We start from the raw sequence: 21,017 nt of genomic DNA, 5'->3' as shown, positions 1-21,017 counted from the left end.
TTAGGACTGAGCATTTAATGTACTATTTTGTGAAAATCTGAGAGGCAGAAATGGGATTTAATGATCTCAACTGTCATCAGTCTAAAACACCTAATTTGTAATTTTTTTAAAAAATGCCATATTGCCTTCTACTATTCTCATTCTCTTTTTTGTTTTTGAGATGGAGTCTCACTCTGTCGCCAAGCTGGAGTGCAGTGGCACAATCTTGGCTCACTGCAACCACTGCCTCCTGCATTCAAGTGATCTCCTACCTCAGCGTCCTAGGTAGCTGGGATTACAGGCAGGCGCCACCACTCCAGGCTAATTTTTATACTTTTAGTGGAGACGGGTTTCATTGTGTTAGTCAGGCTGGTCTCTAACTCTGGACCTCAGGTGATCTGCCTGCCTCAGCCTCCTAAAGTGCTGGGATTATAGGCATGAGCCATCGCGCCAAGCCTACTGTTCCCGTTTTAAAACAGGAAACGCCCCTGAATTTAATTTTATGAAGTTTTACTTATGAGTAAAGTTTGTAGTATTAAAAACAAAAGTAGCCAGGCATGGTGGCTCACACCTGTAATCCCAGCACTTTTGGTGGCTGAGGCATGTGAATCACCTGAGGTCAGGAGTTGGAGACTAGACTGGCCAACATAGTGAAACCCTGTCTCTACTAAAAATACAAAATACTAGCCAGGCATGGTGGAAGCACCTTTAATGACAACTACCAGGGAGGCTGAGGCAGGAGAATCACTCGAACCCAGGAGGCAGAGGTTGCAGTGAGCCGAGATTGCTCCATTGCGCTCCATCTGGGCAGTGAAACTTCATCTCAAAAAACAAACAAACAAACGAACACCCCAAACACACATAAACACATACAAAAGTAGAAAAAAAATTAAATTTTCTCTGTCTCATTATCCTAAGATAACTAGTATTAAAACATCTTTGTATTTTCTTCCTTCAAACAGGAGTAATGTAAACATTACTCTTATTTTAACACAGCCATCATCAAACTCTATTCTTTTTTGTTTGTGTGTTTATTTTTCATCCAGCTCAAAATGTCACAAACTCTATATTAAATACTGGGTTTAGTTGTTTTCATTTATTTTAACAATAATCATTTGGCTTTATTATAATGAGCTTTTCATGAATTCAGTTCACAGTACTATTCTCCTAGAGTTGAGTGTTTTAGTATCATCTTTTACATTATTAATAATGTAATTGAATTAGTATTTTGGTACAGAAAACTTTTATTATATTTAGAATTATTTCTTTAGGCTAGAGTCCCAGAACAAAGATCACAAAGTACAAATGTTTTTAAAGTTCTTGACACTTTAAAATTGACTTTCCAACAGGGCATGGTGATGCATGACTATAATGTCAGCACTTGGAAGGCCCAGGAGTTTGAGACCAGCCTGGGCAACATAGCAAGAACCTGCCTCTATTATTATAAAAAAAAAAAGTTAAAAATATTTTTTAAATCAAAAAATTGCTTCCCAAAGCATTTGCTAGTATACCCATCCACCAGCAATATGAGTCTCTGTCTCATTGTTTTTTGAAAATATGAGCAATTTATTGGGGTGGAAGATACTTTCAGGCAGTGTCATATTTTGGGATGATGTCATATTTTGGTGGATTAAATGAAACAAATCACCTTTCCCCCAACTGACAATTCACCATCAGGGATCACCAAGGACCAGAAAAAGGCCAGGGACTCTGGTAGAAGTCTGGGATACCATGAGGACATTGCAAATCGCTTTTTTCCCTGGCTCTGTCACAACCTGGGAGAACATTCCTAGGGATGACAGAGTTGGGGAGGACAGGACACACCCAGATTCTGTTCCTTACCCTCCTTCAGGCACTTCAGGAAGAACTGTGGTTTTGACTCATAAATGACTTGATGATAAGCATCTCCAGTGGAAAAGGGCAGTTTAGGCTGAGGCTCACTAGGAGAGAAAGGAAGGCCTGGGGGAATATAAGAGGCACCAATGTCAGCATTGGTGGCAAGGGATACGCCCTTGTGTTGTAGCAAGGTTTAGCAAGCACCTCCCACAGCGAAAGCCTTCTAGAAAGCTGACAGCATCCAAATATTAGCATCGAACTTAAGTAAATGGAAAGAGGTTATTTAATTCCCTTTAATTTATGTGTATCTACATGTGTATATATATATATATATATATATATATATATATATATATATCAAAATGTTAAGAAGTGTTCCTTTCTTCCCCCCAAATTTCTGTTGATTTGCAAAGAGGGGTTATTTCTGTATTTCTGAGATGATGAGTGATTTTTATATTCTTCTTTATACTTGTATAATATTTGTAAAATTTTTTTTTTGAGACAGAGTTTCGCTGTTGTTATCCAGACTGGAGTGCAATGGCACGATCTCGGCTCACCGCAGCCTCCACCTTCTGGGCTCAAGCAATTCTCCTGCCTCAGCCTCCCAAGTAGCTGGGACTATAGGTGCACACCACCATGCCCAGCTAATTTTTGTATTTTTAGTAGAGTCAGGGTTTCACCTTGTTGACCAGGATGGTTTCGATCTCTTGACCTCGTGATCCACCTGCCTCGGCCTCCCAAAGTGCTGGGATTATAGGCATGAGCCACCATGCCTGGCCATATTATTTGTAAATTTCTAAAATAAATAACTACCATTTTAAAATTGAAAACATCCAGACTCCATAAATCACTGTAAAAATAAGTGAAAACTCAATTGGAAGAAAATTCTAGTTAAATATGGCAGCTGGAACATCACAATTTCCTTCCTCTTCCTACTTGAAACATCACTAAAGGTTAACAAAAGTGTTAAAGCAGACATAAATCCAAAAGACAAAGAATTGGGAGAAAGAAAATGACAATAGCTCGGAAATGTCCACAAAGTAGAGGAAGCCAAAAGGCAAGAGCGGAGAACTAGCACTGCATAGAGAAAGCTGCTGCTGGCCGGGCAGAGTGGCTCATCCTGCAATCCCAGTACACTGGAAAGCCAAGGTGGGCAGATCATGAGGTCAGGAGTTCGAGACTAGCCTGGCTAACCTGGTGAAACCCCATATCTACTGAAAATACAAAAATTAGCTGGGCATGGTGGTGTGCACCTGTAATCCCAGCTACCTGGGAGGCTGAGGCAGGAGAATTACTTGAAGTCGGGAGGTGGAGGTTGCAGTGAGTTAAGACTGCACCACTGCACTCCAGCCTGCTGACAGAGCCAGACTCCATCTGTGGTGGGGGACTAAAGGGAAAGAGAAAGCTGTTGCTTACAGCTGCTGCAGGGCCTGGAGGTCGAAGAGTCCAATGGGAGGGAACGGCACAGGGGATAGTAGGATGGAGTTAACAGCAGGACTGCTTGTTCATCTGTTTAAAAGCAGGCTGTGCCCCATAGAACAGGGTCTGCCCCATCTATATTCTTAATAAACATTTGTTAATGAATGGGTGAAAGGGTAAAGGAATGGCCTTCCAGTTGGGACTGAGGTCTCTCTGGTTACCCTTAACAGGAAAGCTCAGTGGCCTTCGGGATGTGCCTGCTCTTCGCCTTTCACTGCTGCCCATTGATTTCTTTTTCCAGGAAGAAAAATGGCATCTGTTGCAGGTGATCCACAACCAAGTGTGGTGGCTCAGGTGGTCAATCTGCCCTTGGTTAGTTCCACGTATGACCTCATGTCCTCAGCCTGCATCAGCACAAAGGACCAGCATCCCTACTTGAAGTCTGTGCGTGAGATGGCAGAGAAGGGCGTGAAGACCATCACCTCGGTGGCCATGACCGGTACTCTGCCCATCATCCAGAAGTTACAGCCACAAATTCTGGTTGCTGATACCTATTCCTGTAGGGGGCTAGACAGGACTGAGGTTGTTGCCAATGCCCAAGGTGCTGTGACTCTGGCCAAAGATGCTCTGACGATTGCTGCGACTGGGCCCAAGGATTCCGTGGCCAGCACGATCACAGGTGTGACAGACAAGAGCAAAGGGACAGTGACTGGCAGTGTGGAGAAGACCAAGTCTGTGGTCAGTGGCAGCATTAACACAGTCCTGGGGAGTTGGCTGATGCAGCTCATGAGCAGTGGCGTGGAAAATGCACTCACCAAATCAGAGCTGTTGGTGGAGCAGTACCTCCCTGTCACTGAGGAAGAGCTAGAAAAAGAAGCTAGAAAAGTTGAAGGATTCAGTATGGTTCAGAAGCCAAGTTGTTATGTTAGACTGGGATTGCTGTCTACCAAGCTTCACTCCCATGCCTACCAGCAGGCTCTCAGCAAGGATAAAGAAGCTAAGCAAAAATGCCAAGAGATTATTTCTCATGGCCATTCTACTGTTCACCTGATTGAATTTGCCAGGAAGAACGTGCATAGTGCCATCAGAAAATTCAGGACGCTCAGGATAAGCTCTGTTTCATCTGGGTGGAGTGGAGAAAGAGCACTGGATACGAAGATACTGATGAGTCCACTGTGCTGAGCACATCGAGTCACAAACTCTTACCATTGCACGGAACCTGACTCAGCAGCTCCAGACCACGTGCCACACCCTCCTGTCCAACATCCAAGGCTTACCGCAGAACATCCAAGATCAGGCTCCGCAATGGGGGTGATGGCAGGCAACATCTACTCAGTGTTCTGCAATGCTGCCTCCTTTAAGGAGTGTCTGACAGCCTCCTCACTTCCAGCAAGGGGAAGCTGCAGAAAATGAAGAAATCGCCGGGCGCGGTGGCTCACGCCTATAATCCCAGCACTTTGGGAGGCCAAGACGGGTGGATCACGAGGTCAAGAGATCGAGACCATCCTGGTCAACGAGGTGAAACCCCGTCTCTACTAAAAATATAAAAATTAGCTGGGCATGGTGGTGCGTGCCTGTAGTCCCAGCTAATTGGGAGGCTGAGGCAGGAGAATTGCTTGAACCCAGAAGGCGGAGGTTGTGGTGAGCCGAGATCGCACCATTGCACTCCAGTCTGGGTAACAACAGTGAAACTCCGTCTCAAAAAAAAAAAAGAAAAGAAAATGAAGAAATCTTTAGATGATGTGATGGATTATCTTGTTAACAACACATCCCTCAACTGGCTCGTAGGTCCCTTTTATCCTCAGCTGACTGAGTCTCAGAATGCTCAGGACCAAGGTGCAGAGATGGATAAGAGCAGCCAGGAGGCCCAGCGATCTGAGTACAAAACTCATTAAACCTGCCCCTGTTGGCCAGACATGCTGGCTTACGCCTGTCATCCCTGTACTTTAGGAGGCCAAGGTGGGCAGATCACAAGGTCAGGAAATCACGACCAGCCTGACCAACATGGTGAAACCCTGTCTCTACTAAAAAAAAAAAAAAAATACAAAAACCTGCCCCTGTCACTAGTGTGTGATGTAGCCAGCTAGATGACACCTTTTGTTATGTTGAAATTAACCTGCTAAGCAACCCTAAATTGGGAAACAAGTAGCTAATAAGAAGGCCCTCAATTATAGTTATTTCCTGCTGAATTAAGGGTTTTAATGTTTCTGGCATTAGCAGATGCTTTCTGTTCACCTGGTAAGAAAAGAATGATAGGCTTTTCAGAGCCTAGCCAGAACTCACAAAAAATTCAAGTGCACTTATGTTTGCATTCTGTGTCCATTCGGTTGCCTCTGCTACTGTTTGTATTGAATAAAAACATCTTCACATGGGCTGGGGTAGAAACTGGTGTCTGCTCTGGTGTGATCTGAGCAGGCAGGCCTCTTTACTGGTTTATCTCATGATGCTTGCTTCTACAACTTGATTTTATTTTTTTATCTCTCAAATAGGAATACTACCTTTTTTTTGAGATGGAGTCTCCCTCTGTTGCCCAGGCTGGAGTACAGTGGCATGATCTTGGCTCACTGTGACCTCTGCCTCCCAGGTTCAAGCAATTCTCCTGCCTCAGCCTCCCAAGTACCTGGGATTACAGGTGCCCACCACCACACCCAGCTAATTTTTGTATTTTTAGTAGAGACGGGGTTTCACCAGGTTGGCCAGGCTGGTCTCGAACTCCTGACCTCATGATCCACCTGCCTCTGCCTCCCAAAGTGATAGGATTATAGTGTGAGCTACTGCGCCTGGCCAGAATACTTCCTTTGATTTCAATAAAATTCACTTCAGGATAGTCCAGTTTAAAAAAAAAAAAAAGCCTTTTTCTCCCTGATGCCACTGAAGTTGAATGAGGTCTCTCTGCCACTGCCACTGCAGATGCCACCAAGATGCACTACATTGCCTCCTACCTGCTGGCTGCCCTGGGGGGAACCCCTCCCTGAGTGCTGAGGACATCAAGAAGATCCTGGACAGCATGGGCAGAGAGGCAAACAACGACCAACTCAACAAGGTTATCAGTGAACTGAACGGAAAGAACCTTGAGGATATGATTACCCAGGGTATTGGGAAGCTTGCCAGCATTCCTCCTGGCTGTGGCCGTCTCTTCTGCCCCAGGCTCCCCGCTCCCCTGCTACAGCAGAGGAGAAGAAAGATGAGAAGAAGGAGGAGTCTGAAGAGTCAGACGATGACATGAGATTTGGCCTCTTTGATTAAACTCCTCCTCCCCTGCAAATAAAGCCTTTCTAAGCATAAAAAAAAAAGGACACATCAGAACCTTTCCACACTGAGACACTGAATCTGTGCCCCCAAGGCTGAGGCCACATCATGGCACTGGCACACAAGGGCTAAATGCATGCACACCCGTGCTCAGTGCCAGGCCTCCCTTGGTGTGGCTGCTGCTGTGCCGTCACCTTGGCCCATTAGGAAGAGCCCGAGTAAATGGCTGGAACAGAGGAAGGAGGGAGGAAGGGCTGGGGCTGGGAAGCAAGGATGAAGCTTGGCTGTTCCTAAGCCCAGCTGCACAGGGGTTTTGAGCATCCATGGACATGACACCACGAAAGCACTCACGGCCCTCTCCCCTGCTGGAAGATGGACCTCCCTCGTCCCAAGCCAGGCACCCTGCCTTCAGTGATTCTGGACTAGCATTGTCCCTGCCACTTGCCCTGTGGAGGGGATTGTTTCACAGACCTTTAACACCTAACAGCCAGTCCTGCTCTCACCTAAGGGAACCCTCATTTATCAAATACCATCTTTAATTTACACTGGTTGCATTCTCTCTGCCAGCCTGTGAGGAAAAACCATTTTCCAGTCCTCTGAGGAAATGGAGGCTCTAAGAAGCTAAATAACAACCCCCAGTCCGGTCCCTGCACCTGAGCCTGGCAAAGATCCCTCCGAGAGCTTTCCGGATCCCACATTTGCTGACTGTGGCTTCTTCTCTGCAGGGCACTGGCTAGCCCGGGGGACACTCAAAGGTAAATGGGCCCTGTTTTTTTTCCTTCCAGGAATTTACTTATCTTAGAAGAGATTGGAAGGTAGACAAGTGGCTACAGAGCACGAGTCAGAATAGGGTCACTGTTGTAAGAGCACAAAGGAGAGAGGGAAATTCAGGTAGGGCTGGCAGGAAGAGTTCAGGGCCCTTTCTAAGGAAGGAGGACTCGTGTTGACTCTTGGGAGAAAGAAGGGCTCTCTAGGCAGTTTGCAAAGGAAGTCCATCCTGTGCCGGGGAACACACATCAGCCACGGTCAGCTGGGATGGGCTGGCGGGCAGCCTCAGAGGCCAAGGGCCGGGAGGGCAGGGGCTGAACCTTAGGCGGCTTCCCTGGCAGCACTTGCAGGCCAGGTTCTAGGAGGCAGATCCAGGCAGGAATGCCTGAGGATGAGAAGGTATTGTGAAAGAAACCAGAGATGGGCAGTGGGAACAGAGAGGAAGAGACCAACTGGAAGGACACTGCTGAGGGAAGGACAGAGGACTAAGGACAGGGAGGGGGCAGGGGAGGAAGGCCCAAAGGAAGCCCTCCCCTTGGGCCACCAGGAGACAAGAGGCACCCTATCCTCTTCTGTAGTGGGTGGGTTTTAAAGCTCTGTGTTTTAATTTTCTATCCAAAATTTCTTTTAAAAAATGAACCACAATCCCAGCACTTTGGGAGGCCAAGGTGGGAAGATCACCTGAGGTTGGGAGTTTGAGATCAGCCTAACCAACATGGAGAAACCCCATCTCTACTAAAAGTACAAAATTAGTCGGGTGTGGTGGTGCATGCCGGTAATCCCAGCTACTCAGGAGGCTGAGGCAGAAGAATTGCTTGAACTGGAAGGCGGAGATTTCAGTGAGCCGAGATCATGCTATTGCACTCTAGCCTGGGCAACAAGAGTGAAACTCCATCTCAGAAAAAAAAAATGGCCTATGAGGCTGGGCGCGATGGCTCAGGCCTGTAATCCCAGCACCTTGTGAGGCCAAGGTAGGTGGATCACCTGAGGTCAGCAGTTTGAGACCAGCCTGACCAACAGACAGAAACCCCGTCTCTGCTAAATATACAAAATTAGCTGGATGTGGTGGTGAATTCCTGTAATCCCAGCTACTCAGGAGGCTGAGGCAGGAGAATCCTTGAATCTGGGAGGCAGAGGTTGCAGTAAGCTGAGATCGTGCCACTGCACTCCAGCCTGGGCAACAGAGCAAGACTCCATCTAAAAGAAAAAGAAATAGACCAATGAGTGGATAAACAAACTGTGATACAGACATACAGTGGAATATTATTCAGCCTGAAAAAGCAAGGAGATTCTGACACCTGCTACTACATGGATCAACGTTGCTATGAACATTGTGATAAGTGAGATAAGCCAGACACAAAAGGACACATCCTGTATGGTTCCACTTACCTGAGTCCCCAGAGTAGTCAAACTTGTAGTGACAGAGTAAAATGGTGGTTTCCAGGGCCTGAGGGGAGAGGAACCGGAAGTAAATGTTCAATGGATGCGGAGTTTCCATTGGAGAATGTGAAAAAGTTCTGTGGATCGGTAGTGGTGACGGTTGCACAACAAAGCAAATGTACTTAATGCCACTAAACTGCACATTTCAACACGGTTAAGATGCTACGTTTCAGGAGGGTGTGGTGGCTCACGCCTCTAATCCCTGCACTTTGGAAGGCTGGGGTGGGAGGATAGCTTGAGTTTAGGAGTTCATACAAACCACAGTGCTTCCATTATTCACATTAAAAAGAAAAAAAATAGGAGTTTACAACCATCCTAGGGCCAGTCACAGTAGCTCATGCCTGTAATCCCAGCACTTTGGGAGGTCAAGACGGGTAGATCTCCTGAGGTCAGGAGTTCAAGACCACCCTGGTCAACATGGTGAAACCCTATCCCTACTAAAAATACAAAAATTAGCTGGGTGTGGTGGTGGGTGCCCAGCTACTCAGGAGGCTGAGGCAGGAGAATTGTCTCAACCCAGGAGGCGGAGGTTGCAGTGAGCGAAGATCGCAGCATTTCACTCTAGCCTGGGCAAAAGAGCGAAATTCCATCTTAGAAAAAAACAACAACCCAAAAAACAAAAGAAACAGCCTGGATAACACAATGAAACCTGTCTCTGCAAGAAAATACAAAATGCAAAAATTAGCTGGGCATGGTGGCATGCACCTGTAGTCCTGGCTACTTCAGAAGCTGAGGTGGGAGGATGATTTGAGTCCAGGAGGTGCAGGCTACAGTAAGCCGAGATGGTTCCACTGTACTCCAGCCTTGGCGACAGAGTGAGACCCTATCTCAAAAAACTGCTACAGTACATTTTAGGTGTATTTACCGCCCCCCCCCAGCCACACACACAAATAGGCCAGTGCAGAATGAACTAGAAGAGAGCTGCTTTGTCCAGTATGAATGACTAAGAGTGATGATGCCATCCACCGAGACAGGAAGCAGAGCAAGTGAGTAGGTTTGTGGGGAGAGACGAGGTCAGCTCTTGGAGGTGACAATGCTCCTGATGATCAAGGCGAAGGCTCTTGCTTTCATTTCACAGGGGAGCTGACGGTATTTAGCCAGTATGACCCAGTTTTGTCCAGCACACTGTGTCCGGCTGGGTTTGGGTGCTGAGGGCAATCCCTTGTGATGTGGCCAGCGGGCAGGAGGCAACCTGCAGCTGAGAGCGCAGATGCGAGTGAGAGCAAGAGCAGTGTTTCCTGCACTGAGATCCTGGTAAAGCCACAGGCATGGCTTAGCCCCCACAGGAAGGAAGGAAAAGGAAGAGAGGTGAGGGCCAGCCCTTGGGGAAGCCCTACATGTAAGACTCTCTACTGAGTCCTGCCGATCGCAGCAGCTCCTCCTGGAGGAACATCCACCCAACGTCCCCAAGTGAAGACCTGGGCCTTGCTCAGCTCCTGCCCAGCAGCTGATGCTATGGTCTATGCCAAGCATGAGGAGAGGAGCCAGCTCAAAGTGACTCATTCTAAATCAGGCTGGCTCCATGGATGCGGATCAATGCCTCAGACCGCACCTGGCAGTGAGGAACCAGTGGGAGGAAAGGTACATGCTGGACTCCACTGGATGGCACTTGGAGTCTTGGCGGAAGCAAAGACACCAGCCTCACACCCAGCCAGCCTAGCCAGTGATGGGTGGAGAGGAGGCAAGGCTGGGGGCTGGTGGGTGACTGTGTAATTCCCAAGCCTGGTGAAAATCTGTACCAGTTTTGAGGAGGAGGTCACTTTCCAGCTCCAAATAATAGAAGCATCCAGAAGGAAATAACCGGAGGTTTCTGCCAATTGATCTGGAGACTGGGAAAAGGTCCCACAGTTATTAATAACCTCTGTGTTCTGGGACCTGATTTCATGCACCAGACAAAGGGATTAAAAAGTTGCTGTTGAAGGCAAAGTGGTTTCAGCCAACACTCTCCTTTCTGTCTTCCAATAAATAAGCATTTTTCTCCACGGAAACCCTTCGAGCTGATTGGTCCCTTGACATATCTGTGAGCTGGGAGCTGTGTGGCTGATTGGCATATTTTGATAACCACTCTGTCCTCATGAAGTACTTTCTGCAGGCAACCCTCATTTCACTCACTCTGAGTGTGGGGTGAGAACAGTTGCTCCTGTGGCTTCTGGAAAACAGCTGAAGATGGAGCCCACTCCTGGCAGGAGCCCTTAGCGGCATGTCCTGTAGGAATCCTGGAAGAGAGACACTATATATATATATATATATATATATATATTTTTTTTTGAGACAGAGTCTTGCTGTGTCACCAGACTCCAGGCTAGAGTGCAGTGGCACAGTCTCAGCTCACTGCAATCTTCGTCTCCTGGGTTCAAGTTGTTCTCCTTCCTCAGCCTCCTGAGTAGCTGGGACTACAGGCACATGCCACCACGCCCAGCTAATTTTGTATTTTTTAGTGGAGATGGGGTTTCACCATGTTGGCCAGGATGGTCTCAATCTCTTGACCTTGTGATCCACCCGCCTTGGCCTCCCAAAATGCCAAGATTAACAGGTGTGAGCCACTGCACCCGGCTGAGAGACACTATATTAATTTATCCTTGCAGAGTTAATGCAATGAACTTCAACTTGTACAACAGAGTTGTGGTGATGCTGTTGTACAAGTTAAAGTTCATTGCATTAACTCTGCAAGGATGATAGCTGGCCTTTCTCAGGTATTGAGCCCACTCAGTAAGAGGATACAAATAAACAGGTTAAGATCTGAGAGACTGTTAGAGAGACAGCTTCCTGTAGAGACAGTGTTAGAAACCACAGTCAGTTCGCTCACTTACTAAACTATGAGCAACTTGAAGATAGGGTAAGTGTCTTACCAATATCCATACTTACATCTGACAGTGCCCATCAAGATTAGCTGCTCTGTAAATTAATATAATTGAATGCTACTGTGACATAGAATTATTACAAAAGACAACCAGCCACTACTTACAACTCCATTCCTATGATAATTTATTTCCTGATGTCAGCCAAGGAGATACGAACTGAAATGGCCTTTGCAAAATTATGACTGAGACAGTGAAAGAGATCTAACTTAACTGACTCCATCTTGCTTCTAAACTCCAAGCTGTCCTTGTTCATTCCTGGGCGTAGGCTAAACTAATTTTGGGAGACACTTAGTTTACAGTTTAATCAAAGATGGGTAACAGCCCTTTACCAAGCAGACCTCCTTCTTGCTTAGGGACTAGATTGCCTTTGTAGGACTAACATTAGCCACAAAATTAGAAATTATGGTTTAGGAGTCTTGCAACTGGAGGCTACAAGATTCTGACCCTCTCTACACTGCTCCTAATATCAGTACCTGAGATATTCTTCAGACCCTGCACTTGATGGATCAGCTGGCACCACCCAGATCAATAAATTGGCTCTTCTGATCTTGTGGCCCCCATCCATGAACTGACTCAGTGCAAGAGGACAGCTTCGACTCCCTATGATTTCATTCCCTGATCAATCCACACTCCTGGCTCACAGGCTTCCCCTCACCCACCAAATTATCTTTAAAAGCTCTGCTCCCTGAATGTTCGGAGAGACTGATTTGAGTAATAATAAAGCTCTTGTCTCCAGCATAGCTGGTTTTGCATGAATTACTCTTCTCTATTGCAATTCCCCTGTCTTGATGAATTGGCTCTCTCTAGGCAGTGGGAAGGTGAACCCCTTGGGTGGTTACAGAACAGTCTCTTGTCCTTGCTCCCTGCTGTCCCTGTTGGTGGGATCCCCAGTCCCCAAACATGGTCAGGAGCAGATCTTTGCCAGGCTCTGTGACTCACTCACAGTCCAACCTTGATCAAGTTCACAGGTCCTCTGTGAACTCAGCATATGCAAAGATAAATTCTTCTTTCCTGTTCCGCTTCCTGCAACCCCTTGGTCTACTGATGTAAATGTTGACCAGAGGTTTTCTAACTCTCCCTCAAAGCCTCCCACCTAAATGACTACACAAGCTGCTTAACTGGCTTCTTGTCCCTTTCTTTTTTTTTTTTTTTTTTTCCTTTTGAGTTGGAGTTTCGCTCTTGTTGCCCAGGCTGGAGTGCAATGGCGTGTTCTTGGCCCACTGCAACCTCCGCCTCCCAGGTTCTAGTGATTCTCCTGCCTCAGCTTCTAGAGTAGCTAGGATTATAGGCATGTACCACCATGCTTGGCTAATTTTGTATTTTTAGTAGAGATGGGGTTTTGCCATGTTGGCCAGGCTGGTCTTGAACTCCTGACATCAAGTGATCCCCCTGCCTCAGGCTCCCAAAGTGCTGAGATTATAGGTGTGAGCCACCATGCCTGACCTGTCCCTTTCAACCCAGTTTCCTTTCTACAGTGAGAGTGCTTTTTTCTTTTTCTTTCTGTTTTTTTTTTTGTTGTTGTTGTTGTTGAGATGGTTTCGACTGTTGCCCCAGCTGGAGTGCAATGGCGTGATCTTGGCTCACTGCAATCTCTCCCTCCTGGATTCAAGAGATTCTCCTGCCTCAGTCTCCAGAGTAGCTAGGACTACAGGCACATGCCACCATGCTCTGCTCATTTTTGTATTTTTGGTAGAGAGGGGGTTTCATCATATTGGCCAGTGTAGTCTCAAACTCCTAACCTCAAGTGATCCACCTGACTTGGCCTCCCAAAGTGTTAGGATTACAGGCATGAGCCTCTGTGCCTGGTCTGAGAGTGCTTTTATTCAAACACAATCAGGTTTTAATTCAGCCTCCTGAATAGCTAGGGCTACAGGTACATGCCACCATGCCCGGCTCCTGGCAGATTCTTACAAAAGTAAGCATACCTATGACCCAGCATTTCACTCCTGAGTATCTACTTACAAGAAATGGCAACATTCACAAAAAGACTTGTACTTGTTTTTCCAAAAAGTTTTATCTGTAATAGCCAACTACTGGAAACAATCCAAATGTCCATCAATTGGTGAACAAATTGTAGTAATTGATGCAATGGAATACTGCTTAGCAATTTAAAAAAGTGAATTACTGATACACATGACATAGATGAATCTCTACAGCATAATGCTAAATGAAAGAAACTAGACACATACTGTATTTACAAGAAAGAACAGAAAAGGCAGAACCATTGTTTCAGAAAGCTGATCTGTAGTTAGCCAGAGCTGGGAATGCGGGAAGGGACTTGACTGCAAAGGACCAATGGTTGGGGCAATGTTGGTTTTACAACTGTATGAGTTTGGTGAAACCCATTGAATACTTTAAGATTGGTAAACTTTGCTGTTTGTAAATTATACCTAAATAAAGTTGATTTAAAATAAATACGCTGGGTGTGGTGGCTCACTCCTGTAAACCCAGCACTTTGGGAGGCCAAGGCCGGCAGATCTTGAAGTCAGGAGTTCGAGATCAGCCTGGCCAACATAAAGAAACCCCATCTCTACTAAAAGTACAAAAATTAGCTGGGCATGTTGACAGGCACCTGTAATCTCAGCTACTTGGGAAGCTGAGGCAGGAGAATTGCTTGAACCTGGGTGTGAGACTCCACCTTAAAAAAAAAAGGAAATTAAGGCATATAATAGTGAAAAAAACCACCATCTGGACAAAAAATTAAAGAAATGATAGAGAATTGCAAGGTGAGGAGGCTTTTTAAGACAGGACGCTCTGGAGGAATCAAGTTCCATCCAACCGGGGGCTGTTTGGTGCAGGAGGGGTATCCTGGCAGATTGTTCTTAGGCTGTGGTTCTCAAACTTTGCTTGACATCAGGACAGCTTGGGAACTTGGAAGAAAACAAAGGCCCAGCCCCTATCCTGCTGCAATGAGCCTGGCCTCTTTGTTCTTGTCAGGCACTTTCTTCTTTTTTTTTGAGATGGAGTTTTGCTCTTGTTGCCCAGGCTGGAGTGCAATGGTGCGATCTCAGCTCACCGCAACCTCCGCCTCCTAGTTTCAGGCAATTTTCCTGCCTCAGCCTCCTGAGTAGCTGGGATTACAGGCACGTGCCACCATGCCCAGCTAATTTTTTGTATTTTTAGTAGAGAGGGGGTTTCACCATGTTGACCAGGATGGTCTCGATCTCTTGACCTCGTGATCCACTGCCTCGGCCTCCCAAAGTGCTGGGATTACAGGCGTGAGCCACCACTCCCAGCCCTCTTGTCAGGCACTTTCTTAGGTGTGGCCATGTTGGACTTCCCTGGTTTCCTCTAACTCACACTGCTAGTTCCTCCCCAGAGCTTTGTGTATGTTCTTTCCCTTCCTGGAGGGCTCAGGCACCTTCCTGCCACTGGGGTTGGGTTAGGCCCCTTTATCATGTGCCCCTGGCTTACTGGGCCTGCTTTCCATAGCACACAACTTATAATTGCTTGTTTGCCATCTGCCTTCCTCATGAGACAGTAAGCTCTATGAGGACGGGGCCCAGGTTACCAGTGTGTGGAACGGTGCCTGATACACTGTTGATTTATCTGTTATTTGACCGTGGTCCTGAAGTGATGCCCAGGAGGATTGAGGAAGTTGAGGTCAAGATTGTGGCCCAATGTGGAAAGCTCCAAGCCAGCTCTTCCTTTTTCAAAACCAGAAAAGCTGCATGTTTAGATTGCTTTAGGAGACTCAGCTCCATTACAGTTCAGGTGGGTAATGAGTTTCCCTCATAAACTAAGGTTTTTTTTTTTCCTTTTCCTTTTTATTTTTCACATCAGATAGGTAAGGCGCCAAGGTAGTCACAAGATTTGAGGGAGGCATATCTCACATGAGTGTGAAAACTCAAAAGATCTAAACTAGATTGGTTTGTTTTTTTTGAGATGGAGTTTCACTCTTGTTGCCCAGGCTGGAGTGCAATGTTTTGGCTCACCGCAACCTCTGCCTCCCAGGTTCAAGCAAGTCTCCTGCCTCACCCTCTCGAGTAGCTGAGATTACAGCATGCACCACCACGCCCAGCTAATTTTGTATTTTTAGTAGAGACGGGATTTCTCCATGTTGGTCAGGCTGGTCTCAAACTCCCGACCTCAGGTGATCCATCTGCCTCGGCCTCCCAAAGTGCTGGGATTACAGGCATGAGCCACTGTGCCCAGCTGACTAAATTTTTAAACAAATCCACAAGGGGGTTTTTCCTCCACAGGGTAAGAGTTTCTCCACACATTTTGACTTGGGTACATGGGTTTGGCCTCCCCTACCTATGGCCTTCAAAAGACCATGGGTGCAAAGTCCAAACTTTGACCCTTCTGCCTATGATTTTCTGTCAAATGAGGGGCCAAAATTAAAACTACAATGTGCTTTCACTAAACACCCACTAGAGTGGCTAAAATTTAAAATTCTGCTTATACAAAATATTGGCAAGAATATAGAGTAACTGGGACCCCCATACATTGCTGCTGGAAATAGTTTGGCAGGTTCCTATAAAGTTAGAATAAATTTATCATATAACCCAGAGATCCAACTTGTACATATTTATCCAAGAGAAATGAAAACATATGTTCCTTCAAAGCCTTGCATATGAATATTTAAAAGTGCTTTATTAATGATAGCATAAAACTGGAAGCAATTAAAATGTCTATCAGCTGGTGAATGGATAAGCTGTGCTTCATTCACCCAGCAATAAAAAGAACTACTGATACATGGATGATCTCAAAATGCTTATGGTCTGTGAAACAGAGAAAAATGAGTCCATGCTGTATAATTCCATTCGTATGAAATTATAGAAAAGTTTAGCTGGGCGTGATGGCAGGCGCCTGTAGTCCCAGCTGCTCAGGAGGCTGAGGCAGGAGAATCAACTGAACCCAGGAGGCGGAGGTTGCAGTGAGCCAAGATTGTGCCATTGCACTCCAGCCTGAGCAACAGGGTGAGACGCCATCTCAAAAAAAAAGGAAAGAAAAAAAAGAAATTATGGAAAAGGCAAACTATAAGGTCAGAAATGAGATCAGTGGTAGCCTGGAACCAGGGGTTGAGGGAGAAGATTGGTCACAAAGGAGCATGAGGGAATTGTGGGGTGATGGAAATATTCTGCACTTTTGCACAAGTGAATGTTTTTGTCAAAACTCATTCAACAGCTGGACATGGTGGCTCGCACCTGTAATCTGAGTACTTTGAGATGCTGAGTGGAATAAACTGACATTAAAGTCTGTTTTGGGCCAGGTGCAGTGGCTCATGCCTGTAATCCCAGCACTTTGGGAGACCGAGGTGGGTGGATCACCTGAGGTCAGGAGTTCGAGACCAGCCTGGCCAACATAGTGAAACCCCATCTCTACTAAAAGTACAAAAAATTAGCCAGGACTGGTGGCTCACACCTGTAATCCCAGCACTTTGGGAGACTAAGGCAGTCAGATCACCTAAGGTGGGGTCACCTAAGGTCAAGACCAGCCTGACCAACATGGTGAAACCCTTTCTCTACTAAAAGTACAAAAATTAGCTGGGCATAGTGGCACGCACCTGTAATCCCAGTTGCTTGGGAGGTTGAGGCAGGAGACTCACTTGAACCTGGGAGGTGGAGGTTGCAGTGAGCCAAGATTGTGCCATTGCACTCCAGCCTGGGTGACAGAGTGAGACTCTGTCTCAAAAAAAAAAAAAAGGTACAGCCAGGTGTGGTGGTGCGTGCCTGTAGCCCCAGCTACTTGGGAGGTTGAGGCAGGAAAATTGCTTGAACCCAGGAGGTGGAGGTCGCAGTGAGCCCAGAATGTGCCATTGCACTCCAGTCTGGATGACAGAGAGAGACTTTGTCTCAAAAACAAAACAAAACAAAACAAATCAAATGTCTATTTTGTTTTTCAGGCCTACTTCAACGCAAGCAGAACAAATCTTTAATCTCTGAAAACATGGCTTTTGAAAGGAAAAAGTAAAGAAAAGTTCTGCCACTGGGCTTGTGTTACCTGCTTAAAGGATCTGGTGGCTGAATGAAGGTCATTATTTCGTCAGAGAAATCCCTTACTTCCTGACACATGTAGCATCTATGTGGAACAATTAATTGCAACTCTACATCTGCCACGCAAGGGATTTTTATGGTCTCCCAACCCCGTGTTGTTAAAATGAAGGGTCAATCTCCCTGCTGGTGAGTGGGAAATTCTTCACCGACACATACCTGCTTGGTGGGATTTGCTGGCTATTTTTCCATCTAGCAGGCAGCTGTGGGTAACGTTTAACCAGAAAAAGAGAGGCAAATTATGCAAGCCACTTATAACAGAAAGAGAGGAGAAACTTCCCTCTGGTCACACTGGGGTAAGCAAGGGTACATGTGGGCTTCCTCTCATTTTACCAGCAAAACAGTTGCCAAACATCTCCCCTTCGGGCTTCTGAGAGCCCCTGCTCTCAGCTTGCTGAGACTCTTGGAAACTGTTTGAAGGCTTCCAAACACCTGCTAACAGGAAGACAAAAGAGTGAGGTTTCTATTTTCTGGCTTCATCAGGATGATAGGAATGTTCTTCAGTCTACTGAAGGCCCTCACTGTGACCACATCAGCAGGGTGGGGGCAGGGGTGGTGCTGGCAGGGGGCCTCTTCCCACCACTGCGCTTGAACCCACCTCTGACAGTGTCATTCCTAGCTATTTGTTATAAGTCTTTCCTCTTCAACCTACGATTGTTTCAAATCTGCCAGTTTATGTCTCCTTCCTTGCTTTCTCTTTCTTTTCTTTCTTCTTTCTTCCTCTCTCTCTCTCTCTCTCTCTCTTGCTTTCTTTCTTTTGACAGAGTCTCACTATGTTGCCCACACCAACTCCTGGATTCAAGCAATATTCCCACATATAAACAGTTGAGACTACAGGTATGTTCCACAGTACCCAGCAAATTGTCCAATTAATAAAAAAAAAAAAACTCTGTTGCCTGTATTAGGATGTTTTTGCTTGACAGAAATGTAACTCAAACTAGTTTCGGGGAAAAGGAAATTATTAGCACACCTTACTGAGAAGTCTAGGGGATGTCATGCATGGCTGGATTGAAGGGCTCACATAAGGGCATCCAGAAACCATCTCCTTCCATCTCTTGGTTTGGCTTTCATTGGGGCTGTCTTTATTCTTGGGCTAGAGCTCCCTGTGGTGATGAAAGGGCCACCAGCTGCTCCTACGAGTTCGGAGACACTTGGGAAGAGGGCCTATCCCAATAGTTCTAGCAAGAGTCCTAGGGAGGACTCTCATTTGCTCAGACTTTATAACATGTCTGTCCCTGTGGCCTGGGCCTTGTCACCACTGGCAGGACCCCTTGCTGGGGTTACTCACATGGTTGATTTGAAAGGGAGATGTGAGCCGGGTGCAGTGGCTCACACCTGTAATCCCAGCACTTTGGGAGGCCAAAGAGGGTGGATCACGAGGTCAGGAGATCAAGACCATCCTGGTTAACATGATGAAACCCCGTCTCCACTAAAAATACAAAAAGTTAGCTGGACATGGGGCGTGGTGGTGGGTGCCTGTAGTTCCAGCTACTCGGGAGGCTGAGGCAGGAGCATCCCTTGAACCTGGGAGGTGGAGGTTGCAGTGAGCCAAGATCACGCCTCTGCACTCCAGCCTGGGTGAAGGAGCAAGACTCTGTCTTAAAAAAAGAAAAGAAAGGGAGACTCAAACAGGTTGACTAGAGTGGGGAGAGGTGGTGAATTCAAAGAAAATTGAGAGGCGAAGAAGCAAGGCCAAGGAGACTTGGCAACCAGAAACAGCAGATGTCTGCCACGGTCCTCCTCTGTTTCTTAGGCGTTTCCTAGCATGGGGGTTCTGAATCTTAGGTCTTCCCTAACCCCCACAGTGGTGTCAGATAATTTCCTCCTTTCTAATGAATGAGCTCACTAGGCACTTCTCTCACATAGATCCACATCTGAACTATTCACCTCACCCCTTTGGCACTTCCTGGGTGCCTGTTCTGTGCAGTTGATTGCCAAGTGTGGGGGAACAGGAGGGAGTGGGCCCAAGGTTGAATGGGGCACAGTCCAAGGGAGACAGATGATAAACAATTACAGTGGGGTCTGTCCCCTGGCTCTCTGAGTTTGTGCTCATCTTCTTGTGTTCCCAGTATTTGTACCTCAGAAACACTCTCTGATATTACTAATCTGTGACAGGCAGGACTGATCAGTCAAGGTGATGGAGGAGCGTGTTTGTGGATGTGCGTTGACTGTGGCTATTTACCCTGCCGGAGAGGAGGCCGTGATTGCTCTGGTCAGCACAGTCTTAGAGCTGTGCCTTACCAGGGAAAGCTGGGGATCGCATCAGAACTTTTTTTTTTTTTTTTGAGATAGAGTTTCGCTGTTGTTACCCAGACTGGAGTGCAATGGCATGATCTTGGCTCACCGCAACCTCCGCCTTCTGGGTTCAAGCAATTCTCCTGCCTCAGCCTCCTGAGTAGCTGGGACTACAGGTATGTGCCACCATGCCCAGCTAATTTTTGTATTTTTAGAAGAGATGGGGTTTCACCTTGTTGACCAGGATGGTCTCCATCTGTTGACCTCGTGATCCACCTGCCTCGGCCTTCCAAAGTGCTGGGATTATAGGCTTTAGTCACCACACCTGGCCCGCATCAGAACTTCTTAGGCAGTGAGGATTTGTGGGGCTCAAATGAACTCTAGAAGTTAGGGCAGGAGGGACCTTGACTGGCTAATTCAGTGCCTTCTCTCCCTGATACAAGTACCTAGGCTCAGAGAGGGAACAGGGCTCCAACACGGCACCCCAGCAAGTTTCCACATGGCCAGAAGAAAATCTCCATCCCCTTCTGCTTTGTGTCTCCTGCCTTCGCCACCACTGTGGCCAGGGCTTTATGGAATGTAGTTAATTTCAATCCCTGGGAGGCAAAAAAATTAACCCAGTAAGAGATGAAATGAAAGGCAATTCCTCTGGTTTACAGAGTGCCGTTTCCAAAAAAGGAAAATGAGTTATGGAGAAAGATTTCCATTGAATGAATGGGGGAAGTAAGAAAATAAGTAGCGGCTGGGCACAGTGACTCAAGCCTATAATCCCAGCACTTTGGGAGGCTGAGGTGGGTGGATCATGAGGTCAAGAGATCGAGACCATCCTGGTCAACAAGGTGAAACCCTGTCTCTATTAAAAATACAAAAATTTGCTGGGCATGGTGGTGCACACCTGTAGTCCCAGCTACTTGGGAGGCGGGGGCAGGAAAATTGCTTGAACCCAGGAGGCGGAGGTTGTGGTGAGCCGAGATCGTGCCATTGCGCTCCAGCCTGGGTAACAAAAGCAAAACTCCATCGCAAAAAAAAGAAAAGAAAATATAAGTAGCTAATACCGATAGAAAAACATGATGTACTGGGAGCTAAGAGATACAGGTGAGGCCAGGTGCAGTGGCTCATGCCTGTAATCCCAGCACTTTGGGATGCCAAGGCAGGTGGATCACCTGAGGTCAGGAGTTAAAGACCAGCCTGGTCAACATGGTGAAATCCTGTCTCTACTAAAAATACATAAATT

General features: G+C 46.6%; 3 pseudogenes; 2 read left to right on the top strand and 1 right to left on the bottom strand.

The window, feature by feature from the left end:
• Positions 1-3,044: 3,044 nt before the first annotated feature.
• Positions 3,045-5,714, top strand: LOC100400037 (perilipin-2-like; annotated as a pseudogene).
• On the top strand, positions 5,711-7,800 carry LOC128932342 (large ribosomal subunit protein P2 pseudogene; annotated as a pseudogene).
• A 7,529-nt stretch (positions 7,801-15,329) lies between these two features.
• Positions 15,330-15,419, bottom strand: LOC118155192 (small nucleolar RNA U13; annotated as a pseudogene).
• Positions 15,420-21,017: the final 5,598 nt, after the last annotated feature.

This window comes from Callithrix jacchus, chromosome 6 (genome assembly GCF_049354715.1).
Source record: "Callithrix jacchus isolate 240 chromosome 6, calJac240_pri, whole genome shotgun sequence".
Taxonomy (NCBI): Eukaryota; Metazoa; Chordata; class Mammalia; order Primates; family Cebidae; genus Callithrix; species Callithrix jacchus.
The sequence above is the reverse complement of the archived record's forward strand: the minus strand, read 5'-3'. Positions and strand labels throughout refer to the sequence as shown.